Genomic DNA, 24,059 nt, shown 5'->3' with positions numbered 1-24,059 from the left:
AAACTGATTTGGCCTTATGATAGGACAGAACTTAGGTAGGCGGGTGGGGGGAAAACTAAACTGAATGCTGGGGGAAAGCCAAACTTAATGCTGGGAGAAAGAAGAACAGAGTCAGGGAGAAGGCATGGAGCCGCTGCCGGAAACAGACTTGCTGAAACTTTGCTGGTAGGCCATGACCTCATGGTAATGCACAGATTAATAGAGATGGGTTAAATTAAGATGTTAGAGTTAACCAATAAGAAGCTAGAGCTAACGGGCCAAGCAGTGTTTTAAATAATATACTTCCTGTGTGATTATTTCAGGGCTGAGCAGTCCGTAACCAACAAGTGGCCTCCCATATGACAAACGCTGACTTGTCTAAGTCTTCTCCGTGCCAGGCAATACTGCATGCAGCAATGGGGCTGCTGAGCAGAGTAGCCATCCAGGCTGACTCTGCAGCCGTCCTTGAAAATTGCTTGGAAGGAACAGACCATGTAGGTAGCAGTCCAGTTCCATTTGTGCTGGAAGCATGCCTTTCTCCCTTCTTCCTTCTCCCTTTCTCCCTCCCCTTTGACCTCCCCCTCCCCCTCTTTTCTTCCATGGTGCACCTCTTTCTCTTCAGACCCCTCAAACCTTCTGGAAGGACAGCACCTAAAGTCAGTCACTCCCCTCGGAATTCACCACATCCTCTTTAGTGGCATAGGGGAGGCAACTTGGGTTAGCGTGGTTTTAGCAGACCTCTCCCAGAGACAACCGCAGGCCTTCTGCCTCACTCAGGAAGACCCCAAACATTTCTCATGGTGTCCCCAGTCTCCTCCTCCTTTACCTCATCATTGACCTCTCCTGAGCCCCCACCTCATCTCCTTGTCTTGCCCTTCCTTTTCCCCCTTCCTCATACCACAACGTTTCTGCCTGAGGGCCTTAGTGTTGGTATTGCCTCTGCATGCTCCTCCCAGAACCAGCTGGGCCCAACATCTCTTTCAAATCTTTTCACAATCGTCATTCAATGTTAAATGTCTCTGCATGATTTGGTCTTACTAACTGAGCTATTAAGAAGGTAGTGGTGGTGTTAGATCCTTAGGAAATTGGGCCCAATAAAGGAAGTTAGATCATGGGTGACATACATTCTTGTTCATCTCTCTCTCTCTCTCTCTCTCTCTCTCTCTCTCTCCCTCCCTCCCTCCCTCCCTCCCACCTTCTCCTTCCCTCTTCTTCTTGGGCACCATGAAGCCAGCAGATGTCTGTCACGTGCTCCCTGTCATGATCTGTTGTCTCAACACAGGCCAAAAGGCCACAGGGCCGAGCTACCATGAAGAGGCAAAAGAAATCTTTATCCTATCTCAATGTATTCAATTCTTTATCTCAGGTTGTCACAGAGATGAAAAAAAGTTGCCTGATAAATGTGGTAAGGTTTTCCCCAAGCACCCCATTTAAACAACGATTTCCAGCTTGCCCCATAAACACACACACACACACACACACACACACACACACACACACACACACAATCTGTCTTTCCTGGTTCATTTGTTCTTCAGAATCATCACTATCTAAAACATGGCTTGATGGAATTGGAGAGATGGCTCAGTGGTTAAAAGCATTGGCAGCTCTTGCAGAATACCCAGGTTCAATTCACAGCACCTAAAAGGCAGCTCACTAATGTTTGTAACTCCAGTTCCAGGGAATCCAACACCCTCACACCAAGGCACATAAAATAAAAATTACAACATGACTCTGTCGTACCTATTTTATCTTCCTGCACCACCCCCATTTATATGCTATGAAAAGAAAGGATGTTTGTCCACTTTCATTGTAGTGGTTTCAGTTCTTGGAAAAGGAGCTGAACATAGGAGGTTCTCAGTGAATTTTTGTTTAATGAATAAGCACAAGAAGTACATATTTAAAAGATTTTGACTCTGTGGCCTCCAACCACCTTCCTGATAAGGCTTAGTATGGACAGACTATAGCTGGGCAGCAAAACTGGATCAGGCTATCAATCCTTCCTTCTACCAAGTGTGTGTGTGTGTGTGTGTGTCTGTGTGTCTGTGTGTGTGTCCGTGTCTGTGTGTATGCCAGTACATGTGTGCATGTGTGAGTGCCTAAGTGTGTCCCATGTACATGTGTGCAAATGTGTGCAGAGGGCAACCTTAGGTAACATCCTCAAGAACACTGGCCATCTCCATTGAGACAGGGTCTCTCTCTCTCTACCTGAAGCTCACCAATTAGGCTAGAATAACGAGCCAGCAAGTCCATCGATCTTCCAGCCCCTCTCCACAGGGCAGGAATAACAAGTGATCTCACTATGCCCAGATTTTATATGTCTTAGGGATCAACTCAAGTTGCAAGTACTTTACAGTTTATCTCCCCAGCATTGCTTCCTTCTTCCCTTGGGTGGGGGGTCGTTGAAACATATGGTATTTTGCTTCTCAATCCTGGAATACAACAGAGCCACCACCATTGTGGGGGGCTACAGCTATTCCAGACCCCAGAAAGTGTCAATGAGAACAAGTTGAACACAAATAATATCAGAGTCACGGGGACAGCAAAGGAGGGTCAGAGCTCACATGCACATCTTCCGGCCCCGCATACATTCTTTTCATGGAAGTATGCCTCAAATAAATAATCCATATATAACATTTCACATAAAGAGATGTCCCCTGTCTATCAGCACGGGATGCAGCACCTGCAGCACCTGCAGCCTTCAGAGTCTAATGCCCTGTGGAGTAGGGTGATGGGCACAAAGTCCCCCCCTAGCTAAGGAGCTATCAGCAGCTGCTATCTGCTGAGAGAGGGAGTCAGTTTTCTAGAAAGTCTATCACATTCCAGCAGACAGACACACACCCAAGAGTACGTAGGCGGGCAACACAAACTCTGTGTGAGGGGTCAAAACAAAGAACAGGAAGTTGGGTGGATAGAAAAAGGGGTGGGTCTGGGAGGAGCTGGAGGAGGGCTGTGATCTGAACACACTGTACAAAATTCTCAACTAACTAATAAAAAAAGGAAGGGCAAAGAAAAATCCTAGTGCTGTGCCAACAGTCCCATCTCTGATTTTGTTTATTCTTAAAACTGTACTTGGTGCTGCTGAAAAGGCCTTGCGCACACACCTTTTTAAGAGTAGGGGAAAATTCCAATCAGACAGGCAACCTTGGGCTCCAGCTGTTGCTTCTCCGGCTCACAAAAATCGCTACGAACCCCCAGAGTGCTAAATTACCACCCCAGTCCTCTTCGTTTAACCTCAAACTGGGTCACCCTCTAATCAAGAAAAATTAATGACTGCCAACATATTTTTCCTTTCCTCTTAATTAGAGTAATTCCACCCTGGCAGTAACTCTCAGGCTGAAACTATGCTAATGACAAAGTTTCAGCCCGGAGAAAAGGGACCAGCAATCAAGGATAACTAGCCATCGCCCCATTACTGGTGAACTGCTAGACATGGGTTTGGGCCAGTGGCCCATTTACTGTATTCCTAATGAGACTTCAACTTCAGAGCCCAGAGCGGTGAGTTCATACGGACGCGGGCTTTTGTAACTTTCAGACATAGGACATTCTAAGTGCAATGGTAGTGCTTGCTCTTTTTCGGTTCTGTTCTCCCCTGCCCTCCTTACCCTCAGACTAAACAGTAGGAGGAGAGTGGCTGCCGGCATGTTTTAGAAATCTACTTAGGGGAAGTTTGGAATTACAGAGTATGAGGATAGAGAACTGTGTACATGCGGCTTGTAGTCAGTTTTGCACATAGGTGTCCCTACCGGGAGTCATGATACAGAAATAGCTTTTTTCTGAACACTCCTACTAAACAATGGTCCTACTCACCTCTGCCACAGGGAATGGGTCAGAACTCATACTGCATTAGTGCCCATATCGGTCAAAGGATTCTACTTCTTGGAGTCCAAATGTCTATTCTTAAATGAGGATAATATCAGTCTATTTCAAAGACTGACAGGGTTTATGAAAATAGATTATTGTTCTTAATATCAGTGTTACTCATGCTGTATCAGGCAGTGTGACTTGTATAATGTACATGGTCTCAGTAATTGCCAGGCATAGGGAAATAAATCTGATAAAGAAATAAATGTAGGCGATCTTTTAAACATGATGCTGTGCGGGCTCCATCTAGAACCTAAGTACCACCATTAATGGCTAAGGTTATAAGAAGCAGAGTCAAACCAAAGTCAGGTACCTCTCAAGATTTGAAAACATCTAGGTTGAATCAGAGAGTGTATGGGGTGCACACAGGTCTAGGTTGTGGTCCAAGGTTCAGGCTAAGTATCAGAAACCCCAGAGAAACACAGCAGAACAACCCCTAACATGTAAGTGCCAGGTATATCATATCATGATATTGGGAGGGAGATCATTTCATATTTACTAAAGCAGCAAAAAGAACTTTAAAATAAAATAATATTCAACACTGGGACTCCCTTACCAGAATGCTACACTTATTTATGCATATTACATATATTGTTATAGTCCACTGAGAAGCAATTTAAAGATAACTACAGGAGCCATGAAGATATTGATGCACTCTGATACTTCCGTTCCACTATTGGAAACGTATCCGAAAGAAATCTTTGAAAGAAAGAGCAAAAAATGTCTATTAACCCAAAAAACTAAATTAAAAAATGTTTGTTGAGATATTATTTGTCATCCTGAGACTTTGAAAGCTTCCAACATGAGCGAACAAAGGGTCTGACGGGTAAGTAATGGCACATCCCTGGGATGGGTAGTACAGATTAGTTAAAGTGATCGATGGCATCTACGTGAGAAGTTAAAATAATCTACGGAATCTACCAGGTGGCAAAGAACTCAGCTGCAATTACATTATTTTGCAACAAGGAATTCATATGGAAAATGGCAGGAAACCAAACATTTGTCCTAGGATGAGGTACCGTGAGAAAGCTCTTTCGTCTAAGACTTGGAGTATTTTTATTTATATTTATTTAAGGATTGAGAGAAAGCATAAAAAATACAGTAAACAAATGCCAGCGTGAGCTGGAGGAACAATCAAACAGACAGGACAGCAGAGCCCACCAAGGACCACAGGAAATCCCTGAGTATGGCTAGACCTGAGTCTACCAGCCACACTGGAATTCCACAGTCAACACTTCCGAACAGAGTGCCATCTCAGTTGCTATGGCTCAGTTTCTTTCATCTGCACTACCAGAGACTGGCATTTGCCAGCCTCAGCGGTTATCGGGAATATCCACTCCAAGTTATGTCACTTCATGGCAGAACATTTTCATAGGAGCAGATTCGCTGGTATCGTTTCTCCATCCAAAGTTTCGGATGGAATAGGCCAATTGGCCAGGCCCAATATCTCTAATTCTTGGTGTTCACATGTGATAGTCTGACCAACTCACACATTGTAGGAAGATAGTCCAAGTTAACCCACTTTCTATGAGAGTTGTCAGGAAACAAAATACAACCATCTAAAGATCTCAGTTGGCTTTATTGTTTTCATTCTTAAGGCAAGCAATACTTCATTGAAAAGTAGAATATGTATTCCAATATCTCAGGCAAAAGTTGGTTTTATAGACAGAAAGGGGCTGAAGAAAAAAAATAATAAAGACCGAACATTTCTATGTTACATTCCCTATAACACAGGAACAAGGAGACATTGGTCATTTTGGGATGCGTATATATACAGACATACATGAATTGGGAGCTGCTAGTTCCAGGACAGGCAGGGCTGTTACACAGAGAAACCCTGTCTTGAAAAACAAAAAACAAAAGAGAAGAAGAAGTAGAAGAAGGAGAAGGAGGAGGAGGAGGAGGAGGAGGAGGAGGAGGAGGAGGAGAAGAAGAAGAAGAAGAAGAAGAAGAAGAAGAAGAAGAAGAAGAAGAAGAAGAAGAAGAAGAAGAAGAAGAAAAAAAAAAGAAGAAGAAGAAGAAGAAGAAGAAGAAGAAGAAGAAGAAGAAGAAGAAGAAGAAGAAGAAGAAGAAGAAGAAGAAGAAGAAGAAGAAGAAGAAGAAGAAGGGGGCTCAGAGGTTAAGAGCATTGGCTGCTCTTCCAGAGGTCCTGAGTTCAATTTCAATTTCCGGTACCCACATGGTACCTGACAACCATCTATAATGAGATCTGGTGCCCTTTTCTGGTGTCTGTATACATAATAAATAAAGAAATCTTATACACATTTAAAAAAATAATTAAAGCAGAAAGGATTTATCAGGCAATTGAAACTGATCTATTTGGGAAATTAAGCTATGATCTCCCAAGTCCTGATTTCTCGGGTCAGACAAAAAGCTTTGTTCCACTTTGGTGATGAACTTGGAGGGGGAAGCATGAGGCCATTCAGGTTGAATTTTAGCCTAAGTTGTGAGCTCACACAAGGGCTTGGTCTGTCATAATGGCATCCTATGCTTCATTTACCACAGTTCCTGTCTCAGTCCTTCCTGTATTACACTGTCCATCCTGCCCGCCCCCTTCCAGTCCAAGAGAAGGAAAACTCCTTAATTCTCCTTCTTCAATTGCCACTAAGAAGACAGGGTGTTCTCCTGCCCAGCTACCCCTGGCATGCCCTACAGTGAGTGGAGAAAGTCACTGAACCGTCTCTGCTCCACTCAGGGACGCCATCACTACTGATGCCCTACACCCAGAGCCTATGATATTGTCCCCTCTAGGGTCCACAAAGCTATCCCCAAATAATGAAGCTTTTAAACAGAAGGGACTTGCTTATTTGATGCCTAGCAGACTCAGTCACCTTTCGGGCCAACTCAGATACTACGTTTAGTACTGCCTCCCAATCCTTGGCCTTTAGAAGCAAATACGTTTTGTTTTTCCCCTTAATGTTTTTAATATCAATAAAAAGGTAAAAATCACTACTTTATTTAATGATAACTGATATAACAGACAAAAGGATCTGTGCTATGGTCAACTCTCGTTTAGATTTTTATTGCTATTATACCGGTTGCGTGGATACAGGGCCTCCCTCCCCCCCACAGTTCTCCAGCATGGTGTCACCTTTGGTCAGAACCCCTCCTCCAGCCTTGGGGAATTTCTCCTTTTGATTTAATATCCTTGACTGGAGTGGGGGTGTTTTAAAAATTATCAATTCACTTCATTATGGACAAGATAGCAGCCTGGATAGCTAAGGACACTTCAGTTGGCCCTTGAGTGAATTCATCCAAGGTACCTTGACGATTGCTAGAGCTTCTACTGACCTCTGTAATGGTGCTCACCAACTCACGGGAAGCCGTGCGACACCTCGTCAGGTGGTTCGTAAGCAGCCGCTGAAAAGCTAGCGATTAAGATCAACTTGGGTGATGTTGGTCTTAGGTGACCCAGTTGATCTTGGGCGACCTGATTCAGGTCAACTTGGGTGATGTTGATGTTGGGTGACCCGACTGGCAGCCTTCCTAGCCTTTTGACAAGGAGGAATAAAATAAACATATCTCTCATACGCTCTACCGCTGCCTTTCTAATGTTCTCAGAATAGATCACGGAAGTGGGCATTCGTGTTCTTGCAAGTGTGTCTTTACAGCAACCACAGGTCTTGTGTGACCAGTACATAATCAAATCTGCTGAGTCATTGGGCAACACTAGAGACAAACTGAATAGCCCTTCCAGTCATAATTTTGATATTTTCAGGGGAAGGGGAGTCATTTGTCTAGAAGTTGACTCTTCAGTTCAGCTAACCTAACTCTTAATTACCAAAATCTTCTTTTGCTAGCTTACATTGTTGTCGCAAGTGATTCAGAGAGAGTGGTTGACCAAGTCTGTGTCTATTGAATGACTGTGTCCTTATCTTGGTGATCATGGATGACTCCTCCAAAGAGCATGCTTTGAGGGACATTTTCTCAGGTTTCTCAAACTATGGTGTCATCTCCAAGGGCACCAAGCGTGAGGTTAAAAGTTGGAAATCGAGTTTGCCTCTGAGGATGTCGCCCACAATGAGGATGTCCTCCACAATGTGAATCTGGACACTTTGTTCCCCAGAGAAATAAGATTCTTCCTCATCAAGAGAAGGGGATGGAGACATACTATGTGGACCTTATTTGGAAGTTGAACTCAGATCTGACAACTTGTTAATAATGCTCTTTTAAACCAGCTGATAGAGGTGCACACCTTTAATCCCAGCACTTGGGAGGCCAAGGCAGACAGATCTCTGTGAGTTCAAGGCTAGCCTGGTCTACAAAGTGAATTCCAGGTCAGTCAGGACTGTTACACAGAGAAACACTGTCTCAAAGAACCAGAAAGAAATAAAAAAAAATGCTCTCTTAGATTTTCTTTTCCTTATAGGAGAGTTCCCTGTGTGTTGTGGGATGTTTGCCAGTGCCCGGGACCTCTGGATAAATTTTGTCACGCATCTTCTAAGAGTAGAATTGCCAGCTTTCTCCACCTTATGCACTTCACAAAGAAATGATCTCTCTGATATGATACACATGTGTAAATAAGCACATCTGTACTTATCACCTATGATCTTTATTACACCATACCATGATGAGTCCTGTCTCTCACCCTAAGTAAATCTTTGCTTTTCCCAAAGAGGAGTTATGTGCCAAGCAATGTCGCATTCTGCAGGCCAAACAGCACATGTCAGTATTTCACAGCTGGGGTTCTAAAGTTCCTGTGTCATCTAATAATTTTTGGTGGGGGATCCCAGGAACTTGCAAGGAAAATAGCCATGAGCCCAGTCTCAGGTTCTAACATTTGGTTCTCTCCAAACTCGGGGTAGGAGGACAAATGGATGCCATTTTATTTATTGCCATCAGAAGAGGAAGACAGAGAAGGAAACTAGATTTCATTCTTTTTTGCAAACAGAGATATAAAAAAAAAGTGTCTGCTTATGTTGGGGACCATTTTCAATAAATGTCTGGTCTGAGATCTCACTAAACCATACCCATGCGGCTCTGCTGCATAATTCCAAGAAGGAAGACAAGTGGGGATCCCTGAAGCTAAGGCTCGGATTTACAACTGCTCAAAAGTTCCTAGAATCTCACCTGACATTTACAATACGATGTCCTCTATGTCCCTGGTGGTTAAACAACACAAGCAGTGAGAATGTGTTCAACCCTAGAAGAAAAGTAGTTACTCAGAGACCTGAAGCATGGCAGCTCAGAGCCGCATTCCAAAAAGATAGAGTGAGTTGTCTCTGATACTTTTGAGAATAGACTAGGGGCAGGGGACTAAGACTACAAAGCGGATTTGCTTTCTGTTGGATAAGCAATAACCTTCCCTATGGCAAATTCTATGTAAATAACCTTGACACAAAACAACTCAAAGACAAAATTGACCTTCTAGTGGATAAATGGAAACTTAGAAGAGTTTCCTTGAGATTTTGAAAGAGCTTAGAGAATTTGGGAAGAGGGGATCTCCCCCCTACTCTCCACAACATGTGATCCAGTACCCTGCGGACGTACCCTGGGCACCTCTTTTCCTACGAGGGACACAGGGTCATCCTGCATTTATGTGTGGAAACCAAGGAAGAGAGGTAGGTGGTTCCGGTGAGACCAGGGGTTCTGCTTCCCCTGTTCACACACTCTAGTATCAAGCTCCTTTCATTCTAGCCCAGTGTCCCAGTGTCTCAAAAACACACCTATTGAGCCCGAAGTTTCTTGGCTTCTTCCTCCAATAGAATAGTAAAGTATCGGGCTGGAGAGACGGCTCAGTGGTTAAGAGCACTGCCTGCTTCTCTAAAGGTCCTGAGTTCAATTCCCAGCAACCACATGGTGGCTCACAACCATCTGTAATGAGATCTAGTGCCCTCTACTGGCCTGCAGGCATGCATGTAGGCAGACTACGGTATACACAACAAATAAAAAAAAAAGAAGAAGAATAGTAAAGTATCTTCAAGAAGTACTAGGAAGAAAGCAGGTAGTGGAGTCCTGGGGTCCTTCTAAGAGCTCAGGAGACTCCCCAAAGGTTAACCTACCTATAAAGGCAAGGAAGGACTCTCCATCCCTAAATAAACTTTTTCTCCTTGTCCACCATCTTTTCACACTGAACAAAACTTGTTCCTATGGTTTGGATATAGGTGGGTTCCTCCAAAGGTTTAGATATTGGAAGCTTGCTCCCTGTTGTGGCCATATTAGAAGGTGGAAAACCCCGAAAGGGAGGATCACAGTAGAGAGGATGTAGCCATTGGGAACTCTGTCCTAGGCAGGCATTAAGCTAATTCTCAGGGACTACCGTAGTTCCATGAAAGTCACTACAAACAAGGAATCTTAGCCCCTGTATCATTCTCTGTCTCCCCATCTTGGCATGTGATTGCTCTTTCAGAGGTCCCCAAGGTCATAGTGACATTCATCGAGAGGCTTCCACACACCAAACTACCCAGCCTCTGGTATGTTACTATAGCAACAGAGAAACAGACCAAACACCTAACATCTCCTCATGAAAACTAAGATTCAGACAATCAAATGTGATGAATTACCGTGAAAACATGGTAATGGGCAAACTACTCTTCACTGAGACCATCTCACCCTGCCTGAATCTGTTACCTTACAGTAACCACTTGAGTATGAGATAAAGAGAATCCTGTGACCCTTGGTCATGGCTCCATGTTCAGGCCCTTTGTGACCTTCTTCTGAATGAGGTGTGAAGATATACCTTATGCCAACTCTAAACTATTTGAGGCAACAGGTCACATTGATCTTGTTCATCACTTACATACAGACAAGGGCATAGTAGGCTCTTAATAAATACCCTTAAATGGTTTGGCTTGATCATTTATTAATCATTCATCAACAAATAATGATCTTTCTCTGTAGAGGGTGTTGATCAAGGGGTAAGTCAATGTGTTATTTTCATGTTGGAACTTACAGGACTCAGTTTTCCTCATTTAATGCTATAGCAGCAGAGTAGCATGACCACAGACTGGACATTACTGTGCAACCCCAGAGCTACCAGGCACAAATGGTTTCTATTTGCCGAGTGGCTTGTGGTTAATGCCAGAATTCACTGGCACTGTTCACACAGTATGACCTTGTATCTAGAATTGTGGTGATAAATCCTAAATAACAAGATCTGTTGCATTGTCAACACCAAATAAAAAGGGCAGAATTTCAGGGAGACACAGGTGAGGACCTATGGAGTTCTTCAAACTTCAAGGGTTCTGCCTACCTGTTTCAACTCTTCTGGCTGGGCTGGAGACACACCACCCTCTGAGTGACTACCTCATGTGAATTCTAACATAACAATCCTTTGTATCTTATGCTGAGACCCCCATCCTCTAAGCCAAAGACTGTGGGATGTGATTTATATGAGATATATCTGTGTATGTATGTGTGTGTCATATATATATATATATATATATATATATATATATACAAAGCATATATAAATGTATACATACATTTGCAAATATGTAAAGTCAGACATTTATTAGAGTAACCCAGAGGGATGGGGAAAAGAGAACAGGATGAGGGGTGGGGGCACCAATAGGTTGCTGAAAGACTTATAGATAGACTTAGGATGGGAGCTGTAGCACTGTTGAGTTCCTCAGGGTCCAAAACAGGATAGAAAATCTGTGTTCATCCTGCCCCATCCTCATAGGTCTCCTCATGATTGTCATGCAGGAGGATTTGTCTTCTGAGACCTGGGGAAGTGTGAACAGAGCAGGGACTGCAGAGCAGGGCTCCATGTGTCAGAGGCATCCTCTTAACCCCAATAGAGAACCTTCAGGAACCGGTGACCCTTCTGTCCTGCAGAGGCATGTTCCATCAGTCAGACATGACCTGTCTAACTCATCTGGTAGCTAGCTAGCACATAGCAATAGACACACTTCTAAGAAGAGAGCCATTTCAAAGAAGCCTTCAGCCATACAAAGCTTGGATCCAAGAAGTTTAGGAGCTCAACGGTCTCACTAATTTCCTAAAGTATTTCATGTATTCACACATTTATACAAAACTGAGCATCCTGAATCCCACTCTGGGTTATCAATCTTTGACAAATGGAGGAAGAAGATTTAAAACTGCAACTTCCAATCCTGGACATTCTTGGCAATTTTGAGGTCACTGAAGACTTCTGATAGGATTTTTCTTTCTTCTCCCTCCAAATCTCCGAGTTCCAAGAAGAATTCTTGGATGACAGAGCTCAACATGGCACAAACTTCACAGAGCACAACTCAGGAGGGTGTTGGCCGAGACATTTTGAAAGCAGTAACTGTCAAAACTGCTAAGACCCATAAGGATTTTTTCCTTTTCCTTTCCCTTATTGTTTCTTTAATGTGACTTTGGTATGCAACATCCTTAAGTGGAGCTGACCACAAACGACTTAAAGCCATTTTAAATCTTATTGAAAAAATCTATTTTCCCTGATAAAACTAATAAGCAATGGGGTGCTCTAAATTTAACCCATTAATGTGATGGAGATGTAGTTCAGTGGATAGAGTGTTTGTCTTACATACATGTAGCCCAGGTCAAGCTCCAGTACTTCATAAACCAGATAGGTCAGTGGTTCTCCACCTTTCTAATGCTGTGACTCTTTAATGCAGTTCCTCATGCTGTTGTGACCCCACAACCCAAAAACTATTGCTACTTCGTAACTGTAATTTTGCTACTGTTACTAATCATAATATAAATATCTGTGCTTTCTGATCATCTTAAGCAACCCATGTGAAAGGGTCGTTTGACGCCAGAAGGGGTCGTGACCCAGAGGTTGAGAACAATTGATAAAGGTTACCACATTCCTATAAGCATATTCCCACCACAGCACTCAGGGGGTGAAGGCAAGAAGATTAGATTGAGGATATACTGGGATACATGAGACTTGAAAAGTAAAAATAAGTTTAACCCATTAGTAGCTGAGCCTTTCTGGTCCCAAATGCCTATGAAATGCCTCCAAACTACACAAGGAAAAAAGTGGATTGTTTCCACCTAGATTTCAACATGAAACACTTTTGGCAGAGCCACGTTTATTATTGCCTGCAATTCTGACTCTAGACCCTACATGCAAAGTTCTCTAGTGAGTTCTGAAAACCCTTAAGTAAAGCAAGACAAAGCTGTTTCTCTCACCCCTGCAAAAGCCCAAATCAATATTTGAATTTTAATTTACTGATCCAAGGCTATCCTAAGGCAACCATACATACTTTGTAACGTGGCTTATGACAGGAACAAGCAACCAGCATCCCAGGATTCTGTAGTTGCTCTCAGACACAAAGCTTTTCTATAATCTATAGTTTAGCTTTCTTGAGCTCAAAGACAGCTCCTAAATTTTTTTTGTCCTCCAAGTTAGTCTCAGGTCTGTTCTTTACTATCTGGTGCCCTCACACAACTTATCAGATCTTTCTGTAAAATTATTTGCCTCCTCCAAAAAAAATAGACTAAAATGTTACTTGAATAGGATTGTTATATGGCTTACTTGAGATAATGAACTAGTAGGGTGATGCTAAATTGATACAACAGCTGGGTATAAAAGTGTACAATTTTTTTTTTCCCCAAAGGCGTGTACCAGTCAGTCATGTGTACCTGATTGGCACTGAACTTGTTCTGCACCGTGAGTCAAGTACTATATTAGTCCTACTTCCTGTTACTGTTTGAAAATACTTGAAGCTGGGACTTTATACAGAAAGGAGGTTAACCTTGTTCATAGTTTCAGGAGTAGTGGTAGCATGCCTTCTGCCTTTGGGCCCTGTAAACTGGGTGACAACATGGAATAGGAGTGGAAAGGGAACAATGTGCAGAAGAAGCCAGTGTATAAGTTGTTCTTTCTAACTACCCACTTTCTGGAGAAATAACCCACTATATGATAGCATTATTGTGTGCCTAGTTACCCAGTTAACTCCCCAATGGGTCCCATCTCTAATGTTTCCACGTCAGAACTGCTACACTGAAGTCTAATCCTCCAGCACATGACTGGGGGACACATTCAAACTATATTCAATCTATAGCAAGTGTCTAGACCCCCTCCATCTTGGGCCTCTAAGACTATGATGTCAGCATCATCCAACCAACCATCAAAGGAGGCTATGGGAAGTAAGCCAAAGGATAAACTACCAGTCATTTCAAGGGCCACCTGGGAATAGCATACATCATTTCCCCTTCTGTTGCCATGGAGAAGATTTGATCAAAAGTTACTGCAAGAGAATCTAGGAAATGCAGGTTCAATGTGCCTGGTTGCCTAGGAGAATTGGAAGCTGAATTCTGACAGACAGCCTGAAGTCCCTGCCCTCATACTCAACAGTTACCATTCTGGTACTCTTCTGTTTGTTGGGTAAATAATAGGTCTTTTCTGGTTAGTTAAATGGCTCAATGCAAAGAAAAAGTAAGAGAAGAAAATGGATGTTTGTAAGGGATCCCTGGGGCTCACTGGTTAGCCAGAGCAGCCTAAAAATTGACTCTTTAAATGAATGGATGTTCATCCTTTGACTTACTTCCCACAGCCTCCTTTGTTGGTTGGTTGGATGATGATGATGTCATAGTCCTAGAGGCCCAAGATGTACAGAGTCTGGGCACTTATTATAGATTGAATCCTAGGTCTCAGTAAGATACTCCATCTCAAAAATTAAGAGAGACAGCTCCTGAGGAATTGAGAGTGACCTGAAGTCTCCACATGTATGTGTATACATATATGAATACACACAGGCATGCACACATACAAAAGATATAAGAATGAAAATGAGAGACTAGGCATGGTGGTCCATACAGCAATCCCAGCATTTAGAAGGTAAAAAAAAAATAGGGCATGAGTTCAAGGCCAGCCTAGAATACATAAGAATATACAGGCCAGACTGGGTTAAATAAGGAGACCCTCTGCACAATGTCCTCTGTGTATATACTATAGCTTTCAGCTTTGTATTTTTATGGGACTCGCGAGTGTATGAACAAGTGTGTCTCTGATGCTTGTGCATGCTCTTGGGGCTCTTTTCCTTCTGTTGGGTTGCCCTGTCCAGTCTCAGTCTAGTGGGTTTTGTTTTCATCTTATTATATTTTATTTTGTCCTGTTTGGTTGTTTTCTCTTAGAGCCCTGTTCTTTACTACTGAGAGACAGAAAGGGAGTGAATCTGGAAGGGAGAAGAGGTGGGGAGAAACTGGGAGAAGTAGAGGAAGGGAAAACTGTAATCAGAATATATTGCATTGGAAAAGAATCTATTTGCAAGTAAAGGAAAAATGAAAAATAAATAAATAAGGAGACCCTGTCTCGATGGGGAAAAAAATAGATATAAATATTGAAGGAGGGCTGTATACGCTGGAGCTCAGTGGCAGAGTGCTTACCCTGCGTGCACAGGGCCCAGGCTTCAAGCTCCTAAACCACAAACTATTTCAAAGGTTATGTATGTAAACAGGCAGCAAGCGAAGTGCAGACTCAGAGGGAGGCTTACCCAGTACCTTTGCAGGGATCTTCCACAAGGTCCCAGTGCATGCATGCAAACAAACTCAGCCTACCAAAGCTCCTCAACTCCGTACCAGTTTTGAGCATCCACCCTGAACTAATCTGAATTCACAACTTTGGATGGGTAAAGGACCAGGAGAAAAAAAAATCTGCCAGAAGCCCCGCATCTGAGGAGAATGTAAATGTTCACTGATGCTAATTAGCATCCGGCTCCTTGCCTCTGCCCATACAGTATTTTCTAACCAATTGCTCAGCATTACTGATTCTGCTGGGATTGATTTAATAGTCTAATATGAAGTTTCATCCCTTCTGTACAGGTTAATTACATGTGGTCTTATACATTCTAATTTAAAATACTGCCTTTGCAATTATCATCAGCACTAAAACAGAACCCTAGTAATGAAGCTGGGCTTGGATTTTCTTTCTTTTTTTTTTTTCAGAAGTAATGAATTGAAAAAAACCAAATGACTTTTAATTTCTTTGGCACTTAACACTTCAATCTCTCTTCCCTTCTGCGGAGAGTATAAATCAGGGTTGCCTGCTTCTTGCAGACTGTTAGACAAACAGGCAAAATGGCCTTGAAGAAAGCGGAAGTCTTCAATTGTGAAACAAGGGTTAACTGTCTGGGTTCTGACCAACCAGAATGTTCCTTCTCTCCCCCCCCCCACCACTAATCTCCTAGGAATAGTGCACTGAAGTGTGAAGTTGTGTATTTGACTAAAACCAGTTCAGTGTTTTCAGTCAATTATCATTCTGAAGCTTATAAAAACCATACAGCAGGCATATAATTATATATATATATATATACACACACACACACACACACACACACACACACACACACACACACACACATATATATATATATAAAATAAACCATCAGGTTGCATGAAAACTTACCCCCAAACGTTATCCACTTGAAACAAACTTCAATTCTTGCATAATCTCTACAGGTTAGGAATGTGGGAGAGGCTTAGGTATTGGTTCCGGTTCTGGGTCCCTTACCAGGATGTAGCCAAACCTCTGAACAGGCCTACAGTTTTCTGGGGAGTAGAACTCCACTTCCAAGCTCACTCATGGTTTGTAGAGGTCTGGGTTTCTCACGGGTGACATCCATGTCCTCGCTACACAACATCTGGTTACCCCTGAGTAAGTGACCCGAGAGTGGGACACAAAGAGAGGAAAGGAGTGTAACTGTGGCCACAGGATCTTTTATAACCTGGTACTGGGAGCGATGTGCCACCACCATTCTTCCCACTGGTCACACAGGAGCCCCTGGCATGCCCTCAGAGGGAAGTAGAAGAGGCTGTGAATCCCAGCAGGCGAGGCTCACTGCAGGCTGGGCCGGCTGCCAAAGTAGCCATGATCGTCATGAGGCAATTGAGGCAAAGAGAAGTGAAGGGGCTGGGCCAAGTCATTATTAAATGGCACAGTCAAGATCCACGCCTGGCTGTTCATCCCAGCTCCAGAATCCACAGTCTTATTAGCTATTCACACGTAACTGTTCCTACTCACTTAACATGTGGTCCAAAAGCAGCTATCAGGACTTTGCAAACCTGACTGTTCTAAATGAAGAGTTGGCAGGAAACCTTTGCTGAGATAAAGACTTAAACTACTACAAGTAAAAAATAAGTGGCCAGGCGCTAGTGATGCACTTCTTTAATCCCAGCACTGGGGAGGCAGAGGCAGGTGGATCTCTGTGACATTGAGGCCAGCCTGATCTGCGTAGCAAGTTCCAGGACAGCCAGGGCTACTCAGGAAAAAAAAAAATACACATTAAATAAAAACATAAAATAAGTAAATCACTCATTGGTGTCACTGGTTCGTGTTATATTGTATCAAACACCCCCATTTCCTAGTGCTGCTTCACTTCCCCAGCAAATCAGCTTCGGAGCCATTATTATCATTAGATTCTTTCTCAATACTGAGCCTCACACACCTGAACTATCCACCTATTTCTTCCTGATCAAACCCCCAGACTCCTCCGGTAATCACTGTTTGTTCCATGCAATGACATGGCTTGTGTCAAAATCATATTTTTGCATGTGCATGCAAGCATGTGTAGTGTGTACATGCGTATACACACATGTCCTGGTGTGCCTGGTGTGTGCGTGTGTGTGTGTGTGTGTGTGTGTGTGTGCGTGTGAGTGTGAGTGATATTTTCATCTATTGCTCTCCACCCTATTTTTTGAGACAGGGTTTCTCACTGTACCTAGGACTCAAAACTTTGGATAGTTGGCTGGCAAGTAAGCCCCCAGGATCCTGTGGCCACCACCCAGTGTTGCACAGGTACTGAGCATCTGAACTTGGGTCCTTATGCTTGCCAGCAAGCACTCTTCTCACTGAGCCCTCTCTCAAGCCCTCAGATCCCATTCTTAATCGCATGCAAGGGCCCCTGTTGTGACTCTGGCTTCAGATACACAAATGCATATCTGTCTTTATGTCTCTGGTGCCATAGATCAGAGTGGATGGCAGCGGTGGACCTGAATCAGAATAATACCAAGTACCTTGAGATCCTTCATGCCACAAAAGGCATTTTTGTTAGTATTCTCGGCACTTCCCACATTATTTCACTTAATTCCTTTATCCCACAAATACCATAATTGTACTAATCAAAATTCACAGCAACTTGTAAAGGTCCGGGCTTAGCGACAAGTGTTTTATGTACATTGACTCATTTTATCCTCACACAAACCTTAGAGGTGAATTCTATGTTTGTTCCTCTGTTACAAATGAAGAGCTACAAGTTGAGAAAGGTTAAACAATGGGCAGAATCACAGAGCTGGGTCTGACTCTCAATGCCATGTCTTTCCGCCTTGGCAAGAAGGCCCAGAGGTACCTTCCTCAGCTGTACCCAGAGGTACCTTCCTCAGCTGTAAGGACAGGGCAATGGGTCCTCTCCTTAACTAGAGGGGATCTATTCTTCCATATCCAAATGGCTAATCAGAAGGTTTAAAAGACATCTCGCTGTTAAGATGCCTTTTGTTAGCTTATTATTTTTCAGTTAGGGTACGGACATAACGGGTTTTCTTTTGACATTTTGTGGGGTGGTATACGCGAGTCTGAGTGCACGTGGGTATGGAGGTCAAAGGTCAAGCACAGGTGTCATTTCTCAAGAGCTGGTCACCTTGTTCTTTGAGACACTGGCCAAGAACTAGTTCCAGCTGAACTGGCTGGGCCCCTGAACCCCAGGAATCTGCCTGTCTCAACCTTCCCAACACTGGGATTGCAAGAACAGCTTTTCACACGGGTCCTAGGACTTGAACTCAGTACTTGAACTTGTGTGCCCAGCACTTTAGAAGCTGAGTCATCCCCCAGCTTCTCACAATAACATTTTTATGAATATATGACATTGTACTTTGCTCAAGTTTATTCTCCTAATTTTCCTCCCTTGCCCCTGCCCCCACTATTCATTTTCTTTCTCCCCTCAAATGGTCCCCCTTCTGGGTTCAGATATAGATGTATGTGTTTATATGCATGGATATATGTATTATTAAACCTAGAGTCCACATATAAGAGAAAACATGTGTTATGTGTCTCCTCCCATTATTTTCTCCCTTCCACATAGTCCTCTTTCTGTTGTCTGGGTTTTTTTGTTTGTTTGTTTGTTTTTATTAATATGCCTTTTTAAAAACTTATCTACTAGCAAATAAAGTAATACATCAGGAGTTAATAAGCCTTCTTAAAATACTAGATAATGAGCATTTTCAGCTTTATTTCTGGAAAACATGGCCTCTATTATAACTATTCAATCTGCCGTTGTATCAAAAGCAACTATGGGCAGTTCATAACTTAATGAACATGACTGAGTTCCAATAAAACTTTATTTATGCTCATGCAACTTTGAATTTTATACAGTTTTCTCCTCCCTCAAAATACTCTCCTTTGGATTTTTTTTCCCATCATCTAAAATACTTTCTTAGCCCATGGGCCACACAAAACTCGATGGCCAGAGTTTGTTGATCCCTGCAATATGTACCAAAAGCTGTTGGAAATCCTCCCCCCACCCCATGCGTTGAGTGCTAAATTTTATCAAATCATCCAAAAGCCAGTATCTTGGGCAACATATTGTCTGGGTGGTGATTTAAATGTAAGTGTAGAGAGAGAAAATCAAAAGAAGGAAGGAAGGAATCCCTCACTTTAGTCTGCTTCCAGTAAGGTTGGTTCGGTGTGGTGGGTACTCATTAATCCGACCTCAGGATAGCGGGACAGATACCATCCCTGTTCACCACCTCATCCCACACCTGCCTAGGGGCTCTCTCATAAACAGTGAGGTTTTTAATAAATGTTAAATTAAGTAACAAAGAGAGGAGGAAGGGAAAAGGGAGGATAGAAGGAAGGATAAGATGAAGGAGGAAAGAAGGAAGGGAAAGAGGCCGTGGAGGGGGTGGGGAAGGCAAGGAGGCAGAATTTAAACCAGGCGAATCCGGCCTTCTGACACTGCAGTATGATGCTGCATTGACTGCCATCCTGGGACCGCTCCCTATCCGATGTTTCACTAATGTAGTTCAATATCTACTTAATTGGGAGCTGCCAGCTAATAAAGTAAAAGTCAATGATTCATCCCCCATTGTCTTTGAATAATACGCTATTTCCCAGAGATGCCATCGTTGCTTCCTGTTCAACTACCTTTTATAATAAGGAAAATTCTATCTATGCATGACTCTAGAGAGACATGCTTCAAGACTTTGAGACCACTGGGATTGTGTTCAATCTTTTCACACAATGCATTAAACTCCCCTGATGCACAGGATAAGATAACTAAACTCCTCACAAAGCAGAGCACAAGTTCCCCCACACAATGGGACCAACCCCACTACACGGGGGTCTTGGAGGGCGGGGCCTATCTTGTTCATTTCCGGCCCCTGAAGACCCAACACTAGAAAGCAGTTGATAAATGTTTGCAGAATGAATGAAAAGTAAACGAGGGAAACGATTCACTACAGGAAAATTCGAACCTCTTTTCTAACAAAGCAACAGCACTTGAACACGGCAATGTTCCTGAAAGATAAGAGACACCCGGGAGACGGGAGGCACGAAAAGCAAAGGGGCGCGTTGCCAAGTGTCAGCGATAGGAAAGCTAGAGGGGTATTCCCGAGCTTACAGCAAACACTTACAGATGACTTGACACTATTCCAACCAAATCTACCTCTTTGTCTAATGGGAAAATAAACCTTAAATTGCCCTAGGTTTAAGAGGAGCTAAGTTAGAATCAATTTTCAGTGTGAGGAGGAAAACACTGGTGTCTAAAGACCCCTGTCATTATGAATGTTTGGGCTACTGTTGATGTCATGTTCTCATTTAGCAAAGAAAATTAGATTAGTCCCCATCATTGAAAAATAGCAGCCATCTCCTTTTGAGTCTGTATCTAAGTAGGTCCTTTAGACAATAATCAACTTACTTCAGCCATAATGAGTTAATGCTTTTCTAACTTCCTAAATGTGCCTGAGGCTCCATCCTCACCAAATTAGCACAGGTCAGCAATGAAGGAGTCATTAGGTTCTCGGCATAGAGAATCCAGGGTAATTTTCCAACTAGGACACCCACGGGGGTACGGGAGGTGGCTTTGTTGTGGAGCTGAGACACTGTCCCTGTGAGGTTTAGCTGATCATGAGGACGAGATCCTACCTGGTTCAAGTCAGCTGACCTCCCTCAGCAGGTTGGGTACAGCAGCAGAGGAGGTTCTGGGCATGAGAGAGCCTTGGGAAGCTGATCTGAGGAAACACAGAAGAAGTGGGTCTTGCTTTCTTCTGCTTCACAGTTCTGCATGCTTGTTTCTGACAGCACAAGTTAGTTTAGAACATTTCCCTCACAAATATTTAAAGAATCCACAACCGTCTGGCTGCACAATCTGAAACAAGTCATTTTGTTTCCCCAAGCTACCTCTCCAATAGCATAGGCGGAGAGCTAAGGCTGAAACTATCTCCAGACCCATTTCCTCTTCATCTTAGTAGGGCACAAAGCATCCCATTCCTGTGAGAAAATGCCTGCCAGAATCACCTTGTAAAGAAGAAAACATTATTTTGGCTCACAGTTTTGTGATTTCTTTCCCACCCATGGTTGGTTTGACTTGTTGTCTTTGGATCTGCGGCAAGGCAGGAATATGCGAAAGAAAATAGCTTACCTGGGGAGCAAGATTGTGGGAAGGAGGGAAAATGGGGCCCGGAATACCATCATATCCTTTAAAGTAATGCCCCCAATGGCCAGAAGGCCTTCCATAGGTCCCTACCTCTTACAGCTTCCACAGCTCCTCCCTAACAGCACACTCTGGAAACAAGCCCCCACTCAACACATAGGTCTTTAGGGAACATCTATAGCATCATCCCAGCATCCTTTGCTTTAGGATCCCACATGATACATTCTAGCCAATAGACTGTGAGTGGAATGGTGGGTACTACCTACCGAGGTGGTCCATTCTCTTGTGTTCCTCTGTGTTCTTCCCCCTCCACAGTCTTCCTGCATACCAATGCAGCCATCTTGGGAGCCATGTGTTGAAGATGGCCAGACAGTATGGGACAGACCTGGTTCTCTGGTGTCTCTTTGGCCAACAGCCACCTAGATGAACGTATTGGCTTGTTAGAGTGGCCATAAGGAAATTCACAAACTAAGTGATTTAAACAGAAAAAAATGCTTTGTGCCATGGTGCTGGAAGAACCAGGAGAATGTATTGATAAGGCTGGCTCCTTCTGAAGGCCCTGAAGACAAATGTGTTCCTGCCTCTCCTCTAGCCTCTGTTGGGTTTCTGAAAGTCTCCAGCATCCCGTAGCTTATAGGAGCATCAGTCTGTTGCTTCCTCCTGGTTGTGTCTCTGTGTCTGAATTTCCCCCTTTTCATAAAAAGAACCCCAGTCATGTTGGGCAGAAAACACCTCCCCCCTGCAAATAAAACCCTTCATCTTAACTAGTTCCATCTGCACCAAGACCCTTTCCAAAACAAGTCACATTTTTGAGGTACTAGGGGCAGGATGTCAACATATAGGTTTGAGGATGATTCAGTATACAGCAAATGTCATGTACTAAGTCCCTGGGACTCTTATGTTTTATCTATCACTAACTGAAACAAATCAATAATTATCAAATATGCAGCATGATTCTATATAAGTATGCACAAACCAATGGCAGTGGTTATTGGTATGTCCCTCTGGTAGAGGGGAATTTACTATGAATCTCACTTCAATGGGCCTTGTCCAAAAACTAATCCTTAACTTTACATTCACAATTTTGTACGCCTTGACCTTCTCCTGTGAAGAAGGCCTCCAGAGCTAAGGAGACAGCTAACCATGTAACTATTAGATCTTAAGTTCAATCTCCGGAAGCCACATTAAAAACAACCATTGTGGCTTATGCTTGCAATCCCAACACTGAGCATGGGAAAACAGATATCTGGGGCTTGCCAGTCTAGCCTACTAGCCTATTTGATGTGTGCAGGCAACTGAAAGACCCTACCACAAAAAAAAAAAAAAAAAAAAAAACAAAACTAGATGGCTAGATCCTTAGGGATAATCCCTAAGTTTGTCCTCTGGCCTTCACATGTATGCACACACATATGCACAAGCACCTGCATACACACACGAAGACCTCCAAAGTCATAAGTGTCGGCATCCTCAGGACACGGGTCCTCCCAACACCTGATGTCTTCATCCTTCCCAGACCATCCACTACCCTGTTTTCTCAACCACTGTCAAATTCAGCTTCTCCAAACCTACATCCTCTACTTGCTCAAAACCTCAGAGACTCGTCAGTGTTCCTTCATGAATTCCAGAAGCATTTGCTGAGCAAAAGCTGTGTGGCTGTGTGACAGTTACCATGACTGACCCCAGAATCTTATAGTGCACAAACCTTGTCCTTATCAATCTTACAAGCAAGTAGAAGAATGAATTTGCCAACTGCTGCTCAAAAATGCTGTGTGACAAACAATCCCTTAAGTTCAGTTCTTCTAGATGCACAAGTTTTTCCTACTCGTGAGTCTGTGGGCATCTAGGATGGCAATGCTTCAAACTACAGGCTAGGACTCCTCTACACCCTAAGATGGTCTGTCTCGAGTCAGCAGAAGTCCAGCACATGGCAGAACCACAAGAAGAATAAGCAAATACTTAGAAAGCTTCTTAAGGCTTGGGCCCAGAACTGACCTAGTGGAACTTCCTCCTGCATGTCTTGGAGCAAATCAAGTCATAGAACAAACATACCAGTTTACAAGGTCTGCCATCAAAAACATATCAGACTAGGGGGATTTGAGTGACAGAAATTTATTCCCTCACAGTTCCAGAATCAAGGTGCTGGCAGGCTTGGTTTCCTCTAAGATTTCTCTGTGGGGCTTATGGATGGCTGCCAGAATTTTCCCTGTGTATTTGTAAGATCTGTCCTTTGTCAAAGTCTGTGTCCACATTTCTTCTCCCAGTAATGACACTAGCCATAGGGGATTCAGATCAAGCCTAATGTGCTGTTCTCACTTAGCTGGCTTTAAAGGATCTCTAAGGACTGTCACACACCAAGGCACTGCATCTTATGACCTTAAGGGTGACACAAGTCAGCCCTCAAGCCATGGGCAAGGCCAACATCAACGGGGATAGGAAAGCCTGCTTGATCCACCATGAAAAAGGTGGGGAAAGCAACATGAACGGTGAGCAAAAACGAGGTCATTTTCCACCAGGAGACAACCATGATACCATGTAACAAAGACAAAAACGCAGGTGTAGCTCAGCTGGAGAAAAATCTAGACTCCTGGCATTCTAAGCTCCTCTAAAGCCTGCCCTCCTCTTTGCTGGCCTCACTGCTTATGTTGAAAAGCTTCCAGCCTCTTCCCTCAGAGGCACAGC

The 24,059-nt window shown here is 43.3% G+C and overlaps 1 long non-coding RNA gene across 1 annotated transcript in view; it reads right to left on the bottom strand.

Annotated features, from left to right (window-relative positions):
• The window catches only part of LOC125416400 (uncharacterized), a 130,334-nt gene extending 108,551 nt beyond the window's left edge, over positions 1-21,783 (bottom strand). Inside the window, exons 1-2 of the long non-coding RNA XR_015736280.1 lie at positions 21,647-21,783; positions 20,873-20,958 (exon numbers count right to left, since the gene is read on the bottom strand). This is a non-coding gene — a long non-coding RNA (uncharacterized LOC125416400). The remainder of the gene's footprint in view (positions 1-20,872; positions 20,959-21,646) is intronic.
• Between the last annotated feature and the right edge of the window lie 2,276 nt (positions 21,784-24,059).

Source organism: Myodes glareolus, chromosome 1 (assembly GCF_982192425.1).
Source record: "Myodes glareolus chromosome 1, mMyoGla1.1, whole genome shotgun sequence".
Classification (NCBI taxonomy): Eukaryota; Metazoa; Chordata; class Mammalia; order Rodentia; family Cricetidae; genus Myodes; species Myodes glareolus.
The sequence above is the reverse complement of the archived record's forward strand: the minus strand, read 5'-3'. Positions and strand labels throughout refer to the sequence as shown.